This window comes from Protopterus annectens, chromosome 4.part0 (genome assembly GCF_019279795.1).
Source record: "Protopterus annectens isolate FY-2018-M chromosome 4.part0, PAN1.0, whole genome shotgun sequence".
Classification (NCBI taxonomy): Eukaryota; Metazoa; Chordata; order Ceratodontiformes; family Protopteridae; genus Protopterus; species Protopterus annectens.
Window position 1 is genome coordinate 1699280607 of NC_056733.1, and position 14648 is coordinate 1699295254.

The 14648-nt window shown below is 37.6% G+C and overlaps 1 protein-coding gene across 1 annotated transcript in view; it reads left to right on the forward strand.

Moving 5' to 3' along the window:
- Positions 1-14648, forward strand: part of ARAP3 (ArfGAP with RhoGAP domain, ankyrin repeat and PH domain 3) — a 1205760-nt gene that overhangs the window by 670945 nt on the left and 520167 nt on the right. The gene's annotated exons all lie outside the window — the stretch shown is intronic.

Consider the following 14648-nt stretch of genomic DNA (forward strand, 5'->3'; position numbering starts at 1 on the left):
AAAATGAAAAAAAAAATCCATGGTGTCTACTGTCCCTTCCTATTACACCCACTGCTCATTAATCTAGGGAGAGCTAAGAGGTATGGCAGTCCCCCCACTCTCTCATGAGCTCATATGTAAGTACTAGGCTAGCTGCCCTTGTAGGCCATTTTACGCTTAGACAATTTCCATTTTTGGACTCAAAACAACCTGTCCCATTTGTTAATAGATGGGCCTTATCCATCCCATGATCAATAATTTATAGCATTCCTAATCAGAATAGGTGGGATCATACCATAGATATTTTGAGGGGACCCATGCAGGGGATAAATAAAGCATTTAGGAGCTGCCCCTCAACTCAGTCTCATTCACAGACACTCTCACCCAAGCTCACATACAGACACACACACATACATCACAAAAATCTGATCAAAACAAAATAAACCTGAGATAAACAAATTTCATTAATTTCAATATTCACCAACTCTAAAGTTGTACAGGTATTACAATCTAGTTACGTAATACACTGACTAAAAGACAAAATTAAGCAAATCCCACATTTGCACCCCCATCCCTGTCTTTAACACTGTATCTGTGGCATCTTATTAGCAATTAATGCCTTATCAATCATTTTACTTGCATAAAGTTATACTGTTAATGTCCTTCAGTATTCCTCATAAACTACTGTAATATGCTTCAAGTAATCTATGACTGATTAACACACATCCATCCCAGAGACTGGCTATTATAACTTTAAAAGCTATAATGAATAATAATAGTCATACTGGTGTGACCATCCTTGTGCTATTCATTTAACCTCTCCACCTCAGTTAGCTACAGTGTTTGGCTCAGGTTAGAAGGCAGCATAATAGAATGACATCCCTCTATTCCCACAGACTACATGGCTCATTCCAAGTGAGCACAAAAGCACCATAACAATGGGATAGAAGGGGAGGAAGTACAGCCCCGTTGACAGGCATATGTATGCAAAAATCCAGGTTAAAAAGGAATTGCCAGTGCACTTGTACAGTAATCAAAACAAAAAGGCTGCATTCAGGAAATTGGAAGTAACAGAGAATTGCAATGTTAATTCAGGAAATCACGGAAAACTTGGACATTTGAGAAATATTACAAACAGACATGTCCACCATTTACAGCTATTTTACTGACTGTATAACACCATGGATATTTTATTGTGACTGAATTTATTTACTTTTTTCTCTTAAAAAAATGACAAGGACAAAAGAAACTGAAATGTTCATTCCTTCATGCAAGAATGACCAGCTTATATCATTGTAGGCTTTTTTTAAGAACAAATAATACATTTGGTCAGAATCAGATATTTGAGTGATATAATTTTGTTGTCCAGCACCTATCTGTTGTAATTTCACTTTATTAAAAAATAGCTGCTAATAACACCAATCAATGCAAACAGATGTTGTTTTATTTACATAAAAGCTGGTAAATACTGAAGAACTGTGAATAGGAGCAGAGTTCATTCATTCTTTAATTTCATGTTTTGTGAATTAAAGGATGAATGGTTTGTGTTAAGAATGACATGTCCTGATTGCACATGGGCAATCTAGCTCCACATTTTTTTTTTCATCAAAATATGCTGGCGATCTTTTCTGCATGAATGTTCAATGTCATAATTAAGTAACTTCTGAAAACAAGGATATCTCCTTTTCACTTATAACAGGGGTGATGGAAAATAAGTGGTTAAACAGTGACTGTCCTGCCCAAAATGGGATAGGTGGCAACATTACTAACACGTACTTGGTGAACACATCAGTGATGCTCTATGTCTTGAGTTCTGCCAGCTGTAACGTGAAAGTAGAAACAGCTGGCGTATGCATACAACTGGCCAAGCTCAGTGTCTTACAAAAATCAACTCACCTGCTATTGTATCATTGTTTTGTCTCCTGGCATAGTGTTAGGAAATGAGAAAGTTGTGCTGTGAACTTTTTTCTTCTGTTTATTAAAACAGTTCGATCACAGCCACAAAACACAGCAACCACCTCAGGCTTAGGATAATCCAATTTATTCACCGACTAAGCGCTTTCACCAAATTAATGGCTTCCTCAGAGTCAGTGTAAAAAACAGAAAGCACAGCTTATATACTATCAATGCAAAATACTCAAACATCAATTAATTAATTAACTAGTTAATTGAATACAATAAACTTAATTGAACACCTCACAATATCACAGTCCTTATAAAATCTAACATTGTAGGTACCTAACTTTAAAGCAACATAAATTAAACTATACTATAATTAATATATAAAACACTTTCACTAATCAGTGTGTGTGTATACTTATACCTTATACTACATTGTTGTTTAAAATAAAAATTCAACCACATTAAAAATTCCTAACGGTTTCTTAACAATACATGCATAAAATGCAGTACAAATTAATAAAATAAATATTGTCATCAAGTCATTCTATTTCCTTATCCATTGTTAGTTGTTTCACTTTTATACTTCTGCCCAATGCTTTTATATAATACTGGCCCTAAATTTCAAAACAGGTTTCAAGGAGATATGTTCATTAATGCCAGGGTATCTGGTGGCATTGAGCCTCAACTGCCACTTCGTCTCCAATAAGGCAACTTTGTTACTAATGTCCCCTCCTTGGTCCAACATAACTCTGTCTATAATGAAAAATAAAACTTCTTAGAAGTCCTTACAGTTCCCACTGTGAATGTAAAGTGCATTATGCAAATCCTTCTTCTTAATTGCTCTCACGTGTTCCACAATTCTTTCACGCAACCTACGGGTTGTCATGCCAATGTAAAAAGCATCACAGGTTGAGCATGAGGCCACATATACCAAGTTCATGGTGTTACAATTACATTTGCCAGGACATGGCAATGTATGCCCCACCCTTGATACACACATATGGGCCTTCTGCAATAAACCTACAATATCTACAGTAGCCACACTTAGACATCCTAGGTACCCTGCTCTTTGTCTCACACTCCATGATGCTCTTGATATTATCACCTTTGCTGTAAACTATCTTCGGGTTGGCACCCAACACTCCTTTTGTGGAATCACTGAGACAATACTCCCACATTCTGTGTAACACCTTGACAATATCGTCACTTCTTTCGTAAAATTTTAAAACAAAACAAGCTCCAACCATCTTAGACCTTTCAACTTCATCCTGGCCCTTAAATACTTCGCTTGTTCCCAACAAAATAGGTAAATATCACGAACCCCTTTGTCTAAGCACTTCCCTTTTTAACTTTAATAACAATCTAAGAGGATAACCTCTGTCCAACAACATCCCTATCAATTTAAACATCTCCTGCTTAAATAACTCATCCTCACTCACCAATCTTGATAAACGCACCATCTGTCCTTTGGCAACACCCTTCCTCTTGTGGTAAGGGTGACAACTTTTGAAGTGTAAAAGTGAGTTCGAATAGCTTTCTTTCCTATAAATAGAACTGCTTAATCCCACCCCGTCCTTAGTAATAGCTATATCTAGAAAATTTATGCTATCCTTCTCCCAGTGAAACGTAAATTTGAAAAAACCAGTAGTAGAGTTCAGATATTCAATGAACTCCTTGGCCTGGGTTTCATCACCTTTCCAAATAATAAGCAGGTCATCCAGGAACCTGTTGTAAAGAATAATATTTGTCATAAAGCTAGATGGAAAAACATGAGTTCTTTCCCATATCCAAAGAACTATGTTCGCGAAAATGGGGGCACACCTGGCCCCCATTGCTACTCCTGAACATTGCTGAAATAGTTCACCCTCAAAACCTATAAAGTTGTTCAATAGGACCAAGTCCATTAAATCACAAGTCAAATTAATCCTGTCCTTGTCAACTTTATTACTCAACAACAATCCCTCACGGAACATATCCAAGCCCTCCTTGTGTGGAATAGAGGAAAATAAATTCACCACATCAATTGACAAAAAACTATATAAACTATTATCTTCTTTGACTTCTCTCAACCTCTCCAAACAGTGCCATGAGTCCCTCAAAACATGAGGGACCCCATCAAACACCTTCTTACAAATAAAGTCCACAAAGGAGGCCAAGGGTTCAGTTTTTGAACCCCTTGCTGCTACTATGGGTCTAAACTGCAGATTGGCTACTCCTTTGTGGACCTTAGGAATACCAAAAATTTTTGGTAGGGCTGGGTTCTTCACCATCAAAAAATCATATTCTGTCTCAGAAATGGCCCCTTGGAACAAAGCATCCCACAAAAAAGCATCAATCCTTTTATAGGCTACATTAATTTCATTCCTCAAAACCCTCGAATATGTTTCAAAGTCATCCAAAATATTTAACATGGCTGCAATGTAGTCTAATTTATTCATTAACACCATCCCACCACCCTTGTCGGGTTTCATACACCTAATGGAATTGGAATTCTTCAGCTCTTTTAAGAGCATCCTTTCTTGTGGTGTTAAGTTATCAATCCAAGTGAAACTATCACTACATATTTTCCTAAATTCAAATTCCAAAAATTTTTCTAAGGCAACAACCTCAGCAAAAGGTGGTGGAATAAAGGTACTTTTCCTAGTGGGCGTCGTATGACCAGGCATTTCAGTGTTCAACAAATTGCTAGGATTGTTATGAAAAAACATTTCTAAGTTTAGTCTTCTTGTAAAAAGCCTCAAGTTAATCAACATTTCTGCTACATCTGGTCTGAAACAGGGAACAAAATTGATACCCTTTGTAAATAGCTGAAAATAAACATCATTGATTTCCCTTTCTGTGTAATTATAAATAAAAAATTCTCTCATGTGGAGAATTTGACAAGTTGAATTTGTGTTAGTACTAATACAGTTCATGTCAACTTCACTAGAGTTACACATTCCATTTTCAGCTTCAATCAATCCTTCAGAATCAAGTGCTTTGTCATAACTCAAAGTATCATCACTATTAATACATAAACCCTCCATACATACCCCCACCCCTTGGTTCAAGTTACAATCTAAGTTAGAATTTAAGTCCTCATTCATATCATTCAAACCAATGGACATAACCCCCCGAGTTTCATCGGGGTTAAGTACTGTCAATCGATAGGAAAATATGTAGTGATAGTTTCACTTGGATTGATAACTTAACACCACAAGAAAGGATGCTCTTAAAAGAGCTGAAGAATTCCAATTCCATTAGGTGTATGAAACCCGACAAGGGTGGTGGGATGGTGTTAATGAATAAATTAGACTACATTGCAGCCATGTTAAATATTTTGGATGACTTTGAAACATATTCGAGGGTTTCGAGGAATGAAATTAATGTAGCCTATAAAAGGATTGATGCTTTTTTGTGGGATGCTTTGTTCCAAGGGCCATTTCTGAGACAGAATATGATTTTTTGATGGTGAAGAACCCAGCCCTACCAAAAATTTTTGGTATTCCTAAGGTCCACAAAGGAGTAGCCAATCTGCAGTTTAGACCCATAGTAGCAGCAAGGGGTTCAAAACTGAACCCTTGGCCTCCTTTGTGGACTTTATTTGTAAGAAGGTGTTTGATGGGGTCCCTCATGTTTTGAGGGACTCATGGCACTGTTTGGAGAGGTTGAGAGAAGTCAAAGAAGATAGTAGTTTATACAGTTTTTGTCAATTGATGTGGTGAATTTATTTTCCTCTATTCCACACAAGGAGGGCTTGGATATGTTCCGTGAGGGATTGTTGTTGAGTAATAAAGTTGACAAGGACAGGATTAATTTGACTTGTGATTTAATGGAATTGGTCCTATTGAACAACTTTATAGGTTTTGAGGGTGAACTATTTCAGCAATGTTCAGGAGTAGCAATGGGGCCAGGTGTGCCCCATTTTCGCGAACATAGTTCTTTGGATATGGGAAAGAACTCATGTTTTTCCATCTAGCTTTATGACAAATATTATTCTTTACAACAGGTTCCTGGATGACCTGCTTATTATTTGGAAAGGTGATGAAACCCAGGCCAAGGAGTTCATTGAATATCTGAACTCTACTACTGGTTTTTTCAAATTTACGTTTCACTGGGAGAAGGATAGCATAAATTTTCTAGATATAGCTATTACTAAGGACGGGGTGGGATTAAGCAGTTCTATTTATAGGAAAGAAAGCTATTCGAACTCACTTTTACACTTCAAAAGTTGTCACCCTTACCACCAGAGGAAGGGTGTTGCCAAAGGACAGATGGTGCGTTTATCAAGATTGGTGAGTGAGGATGAGTTATTTAAGCAGGAGATGTTTAAATTGATAGGGATGTTGTTGGACAGAGGTTATCCTCTTAGATTGTTATTAAAGTTAAAAAGGGAAGTGCTTAGACAAAGGGGTTCGCGATATTTACCTATTTTGTTGGGAACAAGCGAAGTATTTAAGGGCCAGGATGAAGTTGAAAGGTCTAAGATGGTTGGAGCTTGTTTTGTTTTAAAATTTTACGAAAGAAGTGACGATATTGTCAAGGTGTTACACAGAATGTGGGAGTATTGTCTCAGTGATTCCACAAAAGGAGTGTTGGGTGCCAACCCGAAGATAGTTTACAGCAAAGGTGATAATATCAAGAGCATCATGGAGTGTGAGACAAAGAGCAGGGTACCTAGGATGTCTAAGTGTGGCTACTGTAGATATTGTAGGTTTATTGCAGAAGGCCCATATGTGTGTATCAAGGGGTGGGGGCATACATTGCCATGTCCTGGCAAATGTAATTGTAACACCATGAACTTGGTATATGTGGCCTCATGCTCAACCTGTGATGCTTTTTACATTGGCATGACAACCCGTAGGTTGCGTGAAAGAATTGTGGAACACGTGAGAGCAATTAAGAAGAAGGATTTGCATAATGCACTTTACATTCACAGTGGGAACTGTAAGGACTTTAAGAAGTTTTTATTTTTCATTATAGACAGAGTTATGTTGGACCAAGGAGGGGACATTAGTAACAAAGTTGCCTTATTGGAGACGAAGTGGCAGTTGAGGCTCAATGCCACCAGATACCCTGGCATTAATGAACATATCTCCTTGAAACCTGTTTTGAAATTTAGGGCCAGTATTATATAAAAGCATTGGGCAGAAGTATAAAAGTGAAACAACTAACAATGGATAAGGAAATAGAATGACTTGATGACAATATTTATTTTATTAATTTGTACTGCATTTTATGCATGTATTGTTAAGAAACCGTTAGGAATTTTTAATGTGGTTGAATTTTTATTTTAAACAACAATGTAGTATAAGGTATAAGTATACACACACACTGATTAGTGAAAGTGTTTTATATATTAATTATAGTATAGTTTAATTTATGTTGCTTTAAAGTTAGGTACCTACAATGTTAGATTTTATAAGGACTGTGATATTGTGAGGTGTTCAATTAAGTTTATTGTATTCAATTAACTAGTTAATTAATTAATTGATGTTTGAGTATTTTGCATTGATAGTATATAAGCTGTGCTTTCTGTTTTTTACACTGACTCTGAGGAAGCCATTAATTTGGTGAAAGCGCTTAGTCGGTGAATAAATTGGATTATCCTAAGCCTGAGGTGGTTGCTGTGTTTTGTGGCTGTGATCGAACTGTTTTAATTCACCTTCATCCTGTTTTTTGGAACTTTGTTTGTGTGTTTCGAGTATTCGATTCAGCCCCAGCTTGTCAGTTTACTATTTCGGGCATTATGGAGGTAGTCCTGAAGGAGATCGCTGCAGGAGTTAATAAGTTGCTCCAAATGTATGCCAAGGATCATGGGGCTATTGATACCAGCCCTACAAGCTCTCAAGTTGAGCTTTACACTTTACATTCCCCGGTTGCTTCAGGTTCCAGTTTGCCGCCGGGACAGAAGTCAGTAGTTCCGGTTTCCTTATCCTTTTCGGAGGTGGTGTCCAATCCGGTTGCAAGGTCAACGTCGGGCCCGAATGGGTCGGGAGCTTCAGCACGAGAGCCTGGTGTTTGTACAGCGAGGCGCGGTAAGGATGAGATGGCCCGAGAATTGCTGGCATGGTTTGAGGAACCTGAATTCAACGACCGAAGAGATTTTACAGCAGAGGGACGGAAGTTACCGTTATCATTGCCATTAAAGGAACAAATAGCTAAGTACGATAGAATGTGTACTAGGTACAAGGCCTTACAGCTGGACAATCTTTTTTTGGGACGTTGTAAAGAGCTCAAGCAGGTGCCTAAGGGGCTCCGGTTGTGGAAGCACCCTATGGGCATCGAGGCAGGTTCCGATGCTTACAAGGAACTGATTTCTTTGTTCAACAGAACGGGTCTCGATATGTTGGACATCATTGTGAAAAACAATTCTAACAGGTTAGTTTCTTTACGGGAAGATATTTTAAAGTTGCACAATAACATTTGTTCTGATTTACTGTTTTTCCAATACGAGGCCTATTTTTTGAAAGTTCACAAGAAATTGAGTGACTTTGTGAGTAAGAACAAGGCATTGAAAATTAAGAAATTGTCTAGGGACACTGTTGACTATCAGGCCAACACGGCTTATCCGCCAGGTCAAAATAGAAGTAAAAACAATGGTGAAGTTAAGGTTCCTTTTGGTCACGAAAGGAACCGGTCCCTATACAACGGCCGTGTTGATTCATTTCACGATGACCCAATGACTGAGGGTGTTTTTGGTGAAGTACCTGACCAGGTTTTTGATGAAGTGGATTTTTTGGATCCACCAGTGGGACCGCGCAGGTCCGAGAGACTAATAAGCAAGGCCCAAACAAAGGGGTTTGCGAAGAAACAACAAGACTGGACAGGAGAAGGTCATTTAGGACATTATTAAAAACAGACAATTATGACTATGTGAGTTGTTGTGTTAACTTTGGACGTGATTTGAATGTTATTCTCAATGATTGTTCTTGTATTACTGCAAGTACTTCTGAATTGCCTGTTCAATTGACAGTACTTAACCCCGATGAAACTCGGGGGGTTATGTCCATTGGTTTGAATGATATGAATGAGGACTTAAATTCTAACTTAGATTGTAACTTGAACCAAGGGGTGGGGGTATGTATGGAGGGTTTATGTATTAATAGTGATGATACTTTGAGTTATGACAAAGCACTTGATTCTGAAGGATTGATTGAAGCTGAAAATGGAATGTGTAACTCTAGTGAAGTTGACATGAACTGTATTAGTACTAACACAAATTCAACTTGTCAAATTCTCCACATGAGAGAATTTTTTATTTATAATTACACAGAAAGGGAAATCAATGATGTTTATTTTCAGCTATTTACAAAGGGTATCAATTTTGTTCCCTGTTTCAGACCAGATGTAGCAGAAATGTTGATTAACTTGAGGCTTTTTACAAGAAGACTAAACTTAGAAATGTTTTTTCATAACAATCCTAGCAATTTGTTGAACACTGAAATGCCTGGTCATACGACGCCCACTAGGAAAAGTACCTTTATTCCACCACCTTTTGCTGAGGTTGTTGCCTTAGAAAAATTTTTGGAATTTGAATTTAGGAAAATATGTAGTGATAGTTTCACTTGGATTGATAACTTAACACCACAAGAAAGGATGCTCTTAAAAGAGCTGAAGAATTCCAATTCCATTAGGTGTATGAAACCCGACAAGGGTGGTGGGATGGTGTTAATGAATAAATTAGACTACATTGCAGCCATGTTAAATATTTTGGATGACTTTGAAACATATTCGAGGGTTTCGAGGAATGAAATTAATGTAGCCTATAAAAGGATTGATGCTTTTTTGTGGGATGCTTTGTTCCAAGGGGCCATTTCTGAGACAGAATATGATTTTTTGATGGTGAAGAACCCAGCCCTACCAAAAATTTTTGGTATTCCTAAGGTCCACAAAGGAGTAGCCAATCTGCAGTTTAGACCCATAGTAGCAGCAAGGGGTTCAAAAACTGAACCCTTGGCCTCCTTTGTGGACTTTATTTGTAAGAAGGTGTTTGATGGGGTCCCTCATGTTTTGAGGGACTCATGGCACTGTTTGGAGAGGTTGAGAGAAGTCAAAGAAGATAGTAGTTTATATAGTTTTTTGTCAATTGATGTGGTGAATTTATTTTCCTCTATTCCACACAAGGAGGGCTTGGATATGTTCCGTGAGGGATTGTTGTTGAGTAATAAAGTTGACAAGGACAGGATTAATTTGACTTGTGATTTAATGGAATTGGTCCTATTGAACAACTTTATAGGTTTTGAGGGTGAACTATTTCAGCAATGTTCAGGAGTAGCAATGGGGGCCAGGTGTGCCCCCATTTTCGCGAACATAGTTCTTTGGATATGGGAAAGAACTCATGTTTTTCCATCTAGCTTTATGACAAATATTATTCTTTACAACAGGTTCCTGGATGACCTGCTTATTATTTGGAAAGGTGATGAAACCCAGGCCAAGGAGTTCATTGAATATCTGAACTCTACTACTGGTTTTTTCAAATTTACGTTTCACTGGGAGAAGGATAGCATAAATTTTCTAGATATAGCTATTACTAAGGACGGGGTGGGATTAAGCAGTTCTATTTATAGGAAAGAAAGCTATTCGAACTCACTTTTACACTTCAAAAGTTGTCACCCTTACCACCAGAGGAAGGGTGTTGCCAAAGGACAGATGGTGCGTTTATCAAGATTGGTGAGTGAGGATGAGTTATTTAAGCAGGAGATGTTTAAATTGATAGGGATGTTGTTGGACAGAGGTTATCCTCTTAGATTGTTATTAAAGTTAAAAAGGGAAGTGCTTAGACAAAGGGGTTCGCGATATTTACCTATTTTGTTGGGAACAAGCGAAGTATTTAAGGGCCAGGATGAAGTTGAAAGGTCTAAGATGGTTGGAGCTTGTTTTGTTTTAAAATTTTACGAAAGAAGTGACGATATTGTCAAGGTGTTACACAGAATGTGGGAGTATTGTCTCAGTGATTCCACAAAAGGAGTGTTGGGTGCCAACCCGAAGATAGTTTACAGCAAAGGTGATAATATCAAGAGCATCATGGAGTGTGAGACAAAGAGCAGGGTACCTAGGATGTCTAAGTGTGGCTACTGTAGATATTGTAGGTTTATTGCAGAAGGCCCATATGTGTGTATCAAGGGGTGGGGGCATACATTGCCATGTCCTGGCAAATGTAATTGTAACACCATGAACTTGGTATATGTGGCCTCATGCTCAACCTGTGATGCTTTTTACATTGGCATGACAACCCGTAGGTTGCGTGAAAGAATTGTGGAACACGTGAGAGCAATTAAGAAGAAGGATTTGCATAATGCACTTTACATTCACAGTGGGAACTGTAAGGACTTTAAGAAGTTTTTATTTTTCATTATAGACAGAGTTATGTTGGACCAAGGAGGGGACATTAGTAACAAAGTTGCCTTATTGGAGACAAGTGGCAGTTGAGGCTCAATGCCACCAGATACCCTGGCATTAATGAACATATCTCCTTGAAACCTGTTTTGAAATTTAGGGCCAGTATTATATAAAAGCATTGGGCAGAAGTATAAAAGTGAAACAACTAACAATGGATAAGGAAATAGAATGACTTGATGACAATATTTATTTTATTAATTTGTACTGCATTTTATGCATGTATTGTTAAGAAACCGTTAGGAATTTTTAATGTGGTTGAATTTTTATTTTAAACAACAATGTAGTATAAGGTATAAGTATACACACACACTGATTAGTGAAAGTGTTTTATATATTAATTATAGTATAGTTTAATTTATGTTGCTTTAAAGTTAGGTACCTACAATGTTAGATTTTATAAGGACTGTGATATTGTGAGGTGTTCAATTAAGTTTATTGTATTCAATTAACTAGTTAATTAATTAATTGATGTTTGAGTATTTTGCATTGATAGTATATAAGCTGTGCTTTCTGTTTTTTACACTGACTCTGAGGAAGCCATTAATTTGGTGAAAGCGCTTAGTCGGTGAATAAATTGGATTATCCTAAGCCTGAGGTGGTTGCTGTGTTTTGTGGCTGTGATCGAACTGTTTTAATTCACCTTCATCCTGTTTTTTGGAACTTCTTCTGTTTATTGCTGCAGACAGGAAGGTGCAGATGTATGACTATGTGTGTGTCTTTAAGATAGCAAAAAAAAATAAAACATCCAAGAGATATACGCAAAAGATTACATCTAACAAGATTGTGTCCTATGCATCCATCCTTCATGCTGGTCTAGAGGTAAAATAAGTTCTGAACTCAAAATACTGTTGCCAGAATAATCATGAAGAAGCACATTGCTATATTTCAGACAAATCTTTAACAGTACTGACCACACTTAGGCTTAACATAAGGCAATTTGTAGAAGAAAAATTCCCACATAAGCTGGAAAATGTACCATGAGTAGTACATAGTTCAAACCATGCTTTGTTTGGCGATACGTTTTTCTGTCAATGTACTGAAGCTTTATTTTTAAACGTTTTCCAAAACTAAGGCTTCTGTGGGTTGAAAGGAGAATGACTGCCAAACAGTTCTCAACTGTGTACCACCAAATGGTATGTTTTCCAAACAGCATTGTACAGCTTGCTGCAAGGATCGTTTACAAGGGAAAACAAAATATTACCTCACTCTTTGAACAGCTATTAACATACTGACTAAGAATAAGATTGAAGACTCAAATTCTGGGTTGAGGTTAGTACAAGTTTAGTACAACATCCCTAATTTAAACTTTTTTCTTTCTTTTTTCTTTAACTGACACACAGCCTGGTCATCTCAGTCTGCTCAATAAATGCCTTGTCTAGCACAATACGAGAAGCAATTAGAGGAGAAATTCAGGACCTTAGGATCAGTTCACCTGACTGGCACTTCCAATTGTATCTCCGTTGTGACTGTTACACACATCAAAAAGGAGAAAAAATAAATGCTGGTTGAATTTTTTTTCTGAGGCTAGGTTTGCCTATTGGCTTTGAAGGGGGGATGCACCTCTGCCCAAGGCTTAAATCCACCACTGCATGCATGCATACATACATTTAGTAATAGAAGTTCAAACAATACTCAGACTAGGCATCATAAAGGAACCACAAGGAAAATGTAGAAGCTAATTAGTGCTAGTTCCTAAACTTGATGGAAGCATTAGATTCTGTAACGAGTTTAGGAAGCTAAATAGTCTTTCAAAGTTTGATAGCTATTCCATACCCAAAATTTATTAATTAGTTGTGAATCTAAGAGAAGCCAAATACTTAATAAAGGGAAACTGGAAGATATAAAATAATATATCTTACAGACTTTGTAAACCTCACAGTGTAGTCCAGTACTTAGTGTTACTATTGTGACTACCTGGAGTACAAGCTACCTTTCAGAGGCTGATCAATAAAATACTCCTAATATGTAACAAACCTGGATGATGGCTATAATTCTGAAGTCTCAATTACCAAAAAAGTACAGACTGTAATAGAATCCACTGTCGCCTCACAGTAAGATGCTGTCCTGTTCGATTCTCAGCTAGAGTGTCTTCTGTGTGGAGACATGCGTGAATGGGCGTACCTTCATTGAAGGTTGTGCATCAGAGCTGGCAACTCGGCATATAAAAATCTACTGCCAATCATTAGCGAACCGGAGTTCCGCTGTGGCGACCCCTAACCGGGAAAAGCCGAAAGACACAACAACAGACTGTAATAGAATCCATAAGACAGATGGGCTTGGCAATACGAACTTGTGCTTGGAGCAGTATCACTACAGCCCTTTCAATGCACAGTGACTCACGAGCCTGACGTAGTGAATCAAAATGTTGATGGGCTGTCATTCATTATGAGTCCAAGACCTCTGCATCAGTGAAAGGAGTAATGTGTCTTTAACATGCATGTTGTAATGTGTATTGTGGGAACATTCTGACAGGTAGCTGTCAATAAGTCTGTATCATTTACTAGTAATGAGGTGCTAATTGATCATTACAGCTGTATAAAAGAGTGTGGCTTGCTACAGCAAAATCAGAAAGTTTGCTATTCTACTAAAGGTGCAGAATAGTTGAGCTGGATATTGCTTACAAGACCATGAAAGTCTGAAGTGAGAGGGCCTTGTCAGGGTAACTTGTGGATTTTACTTCAAGTAATCACCTGATGTTTAGAGGCCTGTAGCCCTGTATTTTTAATATTACCTGAAAAGTATCCACCAGCAGAAACTGTTTTGTTTTTGCCTGGAGTTAATTAGGCTGTTAATGTTTATTTTTTTGTGTAAGAAACCTGTATTTTATGGAAGTCCTGCCTCCAGTGAGTCAGTGACTCCTTGGTTTGTGTGTGTGTGTGTGTGTGTGTGTGTGTGTGTGTGTGTGTGTGTGTGTGTGTGTGTGTGCGCGCGCGCATATGTATTTGCAGGCACACATTTAGATTTCTATTTTTGATTGAAGTTAAGATTTAGTTATTAAGGAAGAACCACTCGTGAAGTACACAGCATGACAGCACGTTGTTGTCCTACATAATGATAAAGGTTGATAAAGGTAAATCCTATAAATACTTGGTTAAATTAATCACAATCACACATGCTTTCCCTGCCTCACTACTTTAGCCTTCAACTCATACTTAATGTCACTTTAGTAATATGGGTTGCCAAGTTATAATCTTCATAATAAAACACTACAGTAAAACAATAAACAAGGACTGGCATTGTTACAACTGTATTCTTTATCAAGTCTCTTTTCTGTTTTATCTTTTCTACACAAGTTCTTCCTGTAGCTGTCTTTACAGTTATACATGTATAGTTTGAGTGCTTGCATTTTATTTTTGCATTTTGTGAAACTGCATCACATTGTATAA